The sequence below is a fragment of the Teleopsis dalmanni genome, chromosome X, assembly GCF_002237135.1.
Source record: "Teleopsis dalmanni isolate 2A chromosome X, ASM223713v2, whole genome shotgun sequence".
Taxonomy (NCBI): domain Eukaryota; kingdom Metazoa; phylum Arthropoda; class Insecta; order Diptera; family Diopsidae; genus Teleopsis; species Teleopsis dalmanni.
The window spans coordinates 10,405,646-10,412,868 of NC_051848.1; positions in this window are offsets into that span (position 1 = coordinate 10,405,646).

A 7,223-nucleotide genomic window follows, 5' to 3' on the forward strand; every position below is an offset into this window, starting at 1 on the left:
GTCACCAACTCATATTGGTATGCACATATCTGGCAACTCAGATCCGAATATATCAAACGAACCTATGTTAAGAAAATATTTCAGGTCACACTTTTTGTGAAAACAGTCGGGTAATCCGTCACTCGTATAAAAAGTTATATTGATTTGACAGTCAGCGATGCTTTATCAGAATAAAAAAGATGAAATTACTACAAAACACCTTAAAAAAATGTGCAGTTTACGCTGAGAAAATTGTGAATGAATGTCGAACCTAAAAGTGATTAGCTCGATTCCGTTCGAGAAATTTGGATATTAAGAATGCCCTTCCCTCTGGTCACAAAGAACACAATAACTTATTGTAACTAATAGAGGAAGACTTGTACGCAAACTGATAGGAGATAGTAGAAACATCAGCTACACGACGGTTTGGAATAATTTAAAAAGAATAGACTTAAGAATTTAAGAATAGAATAGAATAGACAAAGACATTCGATATTTAAATATTTGGATACGACATGAATTCCAACAAAGAAATTTTATTGTTGAAGTACTATCAGTGAAACGTTGCTGAAGCGAAACGTAATTGTTTTCATATAAATTTATTACAGTTTTTTTATAGTTTTGATGAATTCATCGTTAAACCTCAAACCTTGCACCATCTGACAACCATTTACCATATTTCGATATCTGCAAAACTTTCTTAATGGTAAAAAATAAGCAGATCAAATAGTCGCTGAAAATCACTTGACCAGTTCTTTCGTGGATAAACTTTTTAAAGACAGAACTTCTAAATTTCATACCAAAACATTTATTATCATACTATGCCGTCCGTGTTAAAATATTGAACTTCTATTTTGATTTTAATTAATGAAATTCGATTGTATCAGCCACACGATCTTATAGTTTAAATATTCTTTCTTCAAAATATATTTTTTTATATAAGATAAAACTATAACAAACTTATTTTTTTATCAATTGCCTCCATAATGCACAATATACCTTTCAAATATATTAATATATAGTTTTATAATTCTCATTTAGTTTAATTGTATTTAGAAGTTCACATCAAAAAAATAATTCTCAATTAGTTTGTTGGTTTAAATGTATATAAGTCTATTTAAATATTAACTGAATTAGATTTGATTTTAATACAAGGATTAATAAAAATGAACACATAACTCGAAAATATTTGAGAATTGAATTAGTTTAATGTCTAAAACATACATTAAAAATATGCGTAGGAAATATAACATTAAGAATTTTAGTAATAAACTGTAAAAATTATTGAAATTACAATAAAGTATACTGAATCAATTTAAAACTTTTATTTGGAAACGTACCAAAAACAGTGGGCTCTTTATATTAACCATTACATATTTGCACATATATATGAAAAGTGTTTGAGTGCAGTCCAGCGATATGTTTATACCGATTCACTTCTATGAGCAAAATATGGATTCGGTATTTGCCTGTATATATTTATTTTCAGGGTATGCTTTCCAAGTTAAAATATTAAACTTCTGTTTTGATTTTAATTAAAGAAATTCGATTAAATTAGATAAAACTAAAAGGAACTTATTGCTTTTAACAATGGGCTCTATAATACATGTAGACTTATAGTTCTCACTAAGTTTATTTAACGTTACATATGCACATCAAAAAAATAGTTCTTATTTTGTTTTTTATTTTAAATCCGTTTATTGCTCATTATTAATAATCTGATTTAGAATATTTAAGTGAATATTAATATATTAATTTAATATATGCCTCGTGTCTCGTATTAGTTAAATAAGTAAAAATGCATTGATAGTATACGAATAATGTAGGTTTCAAAGCTTAGTGATTTTAATAATTATCAAATTAATAATAAAGTATTATCAATCAATATTATAAACTTTTGTGCAGTTTTATGTTCGGTCAAAATGATTGTAACATTATGAAGTAACCTACGAGAGTAACCATCGAAACAACACTTATTATAAAACTACTTTCTGTCCCTATGAGACTTTGCGGAAAATCAAGCTCCCTTAAAACAAATTTTTAGTCAAGATTTCGCCATCTTAATAGTCGATCGATGAGCTGACTCATTGTACTGCAATAAACGCCAATTTCTTTCTGTCTGATATTCTAGAGCAATAGTAGAATTGTTGTAGTGTAGTGAACTCTTTATTGGACAACGGTTTTCTAGACATACAAACATTATTACTACCAAGCGTTATATACCCATTTTAATCTAATATCTCATTGGGAACACTTTATGGCTATTATATAGGCATCGAGACATCTGACTAGCTAGTGCTGAGGAAATTGTGATAAATAATATCACTAGAAATCCTATAAGCTATGCATAAGCGCTTTTGAACCTCTTGAGGCTACAAGTCTTTTATCATTAAATAAAGACTGGTATATGCATTTTTCGATATATCTTATGCAGCTTCTCAATGAAAATAGTTCTTGCTTGTACATAATCCATGCTTATTCAAAAAGATAGTATTAGTTTAATAGAAAACCGCGAGAATACTAAATCCTCATTTATTTCCTAAAAATATCCTGACAATGTGAACAAATAATCCGGCATTCGAAAAGCATTTACGTTCCTCCAATTCGATTTCTAAGTTGACTTCACTTTATACTTTGATACCATGTTTATGAGTTTGGAATTAAGTTTGCTGCCAGTATTTGATTAAATTGTGATCCTGGCATATTGCGATGAATTTTTATGTTGATTTGATGTTGATAGTTGACATTTAATATTTGTTGTTACAAGTATTTCATTCATTTGCTCACCCTCTGTCAAAGTCTCAGCACAAGCAACAGTGAACGAACCTTTGAAATCTGTTTAGGGCTCCGGAGTTATGGTTTCAACTTTTTTGGTTAAACTTTTGTTGTTATCTTTGTTCTAATTTTGTTGTTGTTTGGCTTTAGTTTCGTCGCATAGGGGGACAATAATATGAAATCTGATAGCCTCAAGGTTAAGGATACACCACAAAAAGCAAAAACGCCGTCAGTTAAAACACAAAGTTGCGGGTAAAACGGACAGATACAATCGTTGTCTTCATCATTGTCATCATCATCACCAACTAAAACCAAACGTAGCCAAACTAAGCTAAACCTAAACGAACCAAACTAAACCAGACCAGACCGTGCCAAACTAAACTAAACTTAACCAAATCAAATCGAATCAAATCAAATCGAATCGAAGCGAATCAAATAAATCGAATTGAGCTGTCGTCTGTTTTTCATTTTATACTCTCAGTGTGAGGGAGCGCTTACATGTGACTGTATGGATGTTTGGAGTGGGATTGGGTGTGTGAGTTGGTGTGAATAACTGGAGTGAGTGATACTTTCTTTTCTTACATCACTTGTTATGATTTCTTTTTTTTTTTGTCTTATTGTTTATTCTTTATTCTTTATAGGTTTTTTTTTGTTCTTCACAAACACATCCTTTTCGTTCGCTTCAATAAAAATTCGTTCGCTTTGAAGTTTCAAGTCAAGTTGCGTGCATACATGCTGAATCTACAGGTTATTCCTTTTCCAAGTGCTCCTCTAACCTATTTGGTTTTTACGCTTTCTTAAACTTTTTTTTATTTGTTTTTATTTATTTTTGTTTGATTATTATTATTACTCGACTCATTCAAAACAAACCAAAAATCATCTCGATGTTACGGTTTCGTTTATGGCTTCATTTCCACCAATCAAAAAACCATCGCTTTCGATAATAACAGCATCTTCGATTCCTTAGGGTGCTATAAAACACATTTGCCTTATTCGAGTTTAACACACATCTGGCGTTACACACAACAAGGATTACTGTTACTGTGTGTCAAACGAACGGGTTCGACCATTTCGCAGAAACTTTTTAAGGAAGAAAGCTTAAATAATTCGTATAAATTTGAATGTAACCCCTTCATTTGTCGGTAATGCATCCATTTTTGTTGTGAGTTTAAATACGGTTATGCGACATTCGGTCAGATGGAATTGCAAGACCAAGTGAAATGGAATCATTTAAAAACTTCAAATGAAATGTGTACTTTTTTATTGAAAAATTATTTCTAACCATTAACAAGAGCTTACAGCCAATCTTCGAAAATTTCTAGAAGTTTCTATGATAATTTTAATATTCATCCGATAATTACTTCAACCTTTGGATAACAAGACGAACTTTTGATTTTGTCAGAAGAGCTCTTTAAAAAATTTTTAACTGAACTTTCTGCAACCACAACTAATCACAAACTACAGACGCTTAATCCCAAGCCCTTCAAGTTGATAATATAGAAAGCAAAAACAAGGCCTGTACTTAGTTGTGGCTAAAAAAACCTATAATAAACCCTTCTTCACAATCCTCGGAAGAGAAATACTGTGCTAAATCGACGCGCCTATCAGAGGAGATGAAGAAACTTTTAGGTCAAACTTTGTAACATTTTTTTGGTTACATTTATCTAGCAGTGCAGTCATGCACGTCATCATATGTTTGGTTTAAAATGGACTGTTTAACAACCGTTGAATGTTTTTAAATTATACTAACTTATTGGTAAAGTTCATTTTTTGTTTGTCAGATACATCAACAAAGAAAATTATTGGATCTGAGACAGAATTTTTCAACAGACAAGAATTGTCGAAAGATCATTTCACCCACAAAAAGTCAATGCATGGTACTGCGTGCCACTTGGACTGGTTATGTGATGTGCAGGCACATAACCAGAAAGGAGCTAAGATCTAAATGAATAGAAGAACTATATTTATAAGCATGTAAATTCGTTATTAATGTAAGTTTCTTTTTATTATAATAATTTGTTACCGGGCTAATTGGTCAAATTTTAATATAAATAAAAAGACATTAATTTATTATTTATATTTAAAAATCGTTTATATTTTATTTCCGATATTTCGACTATCTTCGATAGTCATCTTCAGGGAAAACTACACAAAATATAGGATGTTCACATTTTTATAGCGGATTATAAAGAAAAATCATACAATAAATACAATAATAATGATGACAACAAGAGAAAAAACAACAATAAAAATACAAAAGAAAAATTAAAATTATAAAAAAAATTTTTATAAAAAAAACAAAAAAAGCTTTACAAACATCCTGTGTCATTTGTTTATAATATTCCTATAAGCCTGAGCACAGTTGTCCGTATCCGTTTTATAATTGAGTCTTATATTATTGGGCACTTGAAGTATTGAGAGCATTTCTAGAAAGTACCTCTTATTATGGTTCCTTTCTTCATATAAAATTTTTGCCTTATCAAAATCAGGTTCATGTTTATGCTCCATACAATGCACAGCCAATGCTGTATTGGCTTCAGCACCACTTTTATTTTTTAAACTATGTTTATGTCCAGCCATCCTTGTCCTAAGCTTATTTTTAGTCGTACCTATATATATTTTGTTACATACATTGTACCCGTCACCTTTACAATTCAGCTGGTACACTACATTAGATTTGTCTTTATTATTAATTTTAGTTTTCGTATTGCTATATAATTTAGCTATTGTGTTTGTTGCCTTATGAGTAATTTTATAACGTTCCTTGTCATATATACTAGAATTCATTATTTGGTTTGACAATTTCGGAACATAATCAATGGATTTATATATTTTTTTGTCATTATTATTGTTAGGTTGGAGCTTTTTACAGGTCTTATTAAGCATCATATTAATAATCCTTACGGGGAAGTCATTCTTTATTAAAATATCACGCACTATGTTCTTTTGTTCATTATGGAAAATTTTGTCACTCAGTACTAGAAGTTTCTTTGTAATATAAAAAATTTTTGTGAACTGCTTAACTAAATTATCTGTCGGCACTTTGAGAACCTATATCAGGCTATGGACCGGTTCTTTAAGATATTCGTTGAACTCTATATTGGTTAAAGTTAAGTTTAATTAGTTTCTATAAAATAAAAATAGTTTTATTTACGTTTATATTCAAACCAGAAAACGGATAACTCAGTTTTATTTCCAAGCAAATGAAATGCTCATAACGTATAGGTGGCATAGTGATTTTATTTATGTGGTCATTGTCAATTAATATTAAATTTGGACGAAAACACACAAGATCCACTTCCATTGCCAAAATTAACGCCTTTCTTAATTTTGTAGTCACTTCGGTTACATGGCTTCACTTCATATCCTTGCATCGTTTGTCCATTTCAGAATTAGCCCAAATACCGCAAACTCGATACGGATAATAAAATAAAATAAAATAAGAGCGGCAATTATAGGAGCCCAATAATGGACACTCACAGCTGTCAGCTCTGACGGCTGAAATCAGTCAAATTGTTGCTGTACATTAATAAATTTATGCAGGGACTGTGGCGGATATGCGCTCAGGTGCAACTCCGGGCAATAAAATTTTACAGTTATCATTGATTTTTTCCTTTTTGAATATTTCATACTCAAACGAAATGAAAAATATTACAAGTTTTCAGGAATTTTTCTGTTAATGGCACCACGTATGTGGATGCAGATTGATAAATCCATTTATGTGTATGCGCGATAATGGATATCAGCTTACACTTTCACGTGCGGAATATTCCAATTCTCAACAATCTTCAAAGCCATGTAGCTTGAAAATAAAATTCTTTAAATTTATCTCAAAAACGAAGATTTAATATTTTCTTTAAATAAATCTTAAGTACATACTTTGAAATCGATTTAATACAGAGCGGAATATAAAGTACTATTATTCCTTCAATTGATTATAAAAGAATTCATAATCTTTCTTCCTTCGCCGTTAATGAAGGTTGCAACAGATTTTAAGACATCTTAAAGAATCTCTTCAATATGTATTTCTTCTATTGAATTGATATAAGTAATAAGTGCTTTGCAAAGCAAAGGATGAACATACTCCTCGTACACTTTGTGAATCATTTGGTAATGGAAATATTTTAGACAATCCATTAGGTGAACTTTAGTGATACATTCAAGCGGAAAAATAGCGGTTAAGAGTTTTTTAATTAATGTTGAAGTACAAAAATGAATGTTTCAGATAAGTATTCAGAAAGGCCTCCAAGACAATTCAAACAGCTTCGTGCTTTTATAGAAATTAGTTTCAAACATCCCGTAATCGTACTACATACATGTAGCTGTTAACTGACAATTTATAAAATAAAAAAATCGTTGGAAAGACATTAAGAGTTAAATTGTGTTATATTTATCCATATGAGTATTAGTCTTTACGGTGGGTAACTAACGTTGGACTTACGTTACTATTTATTTCATATTATGTTCAT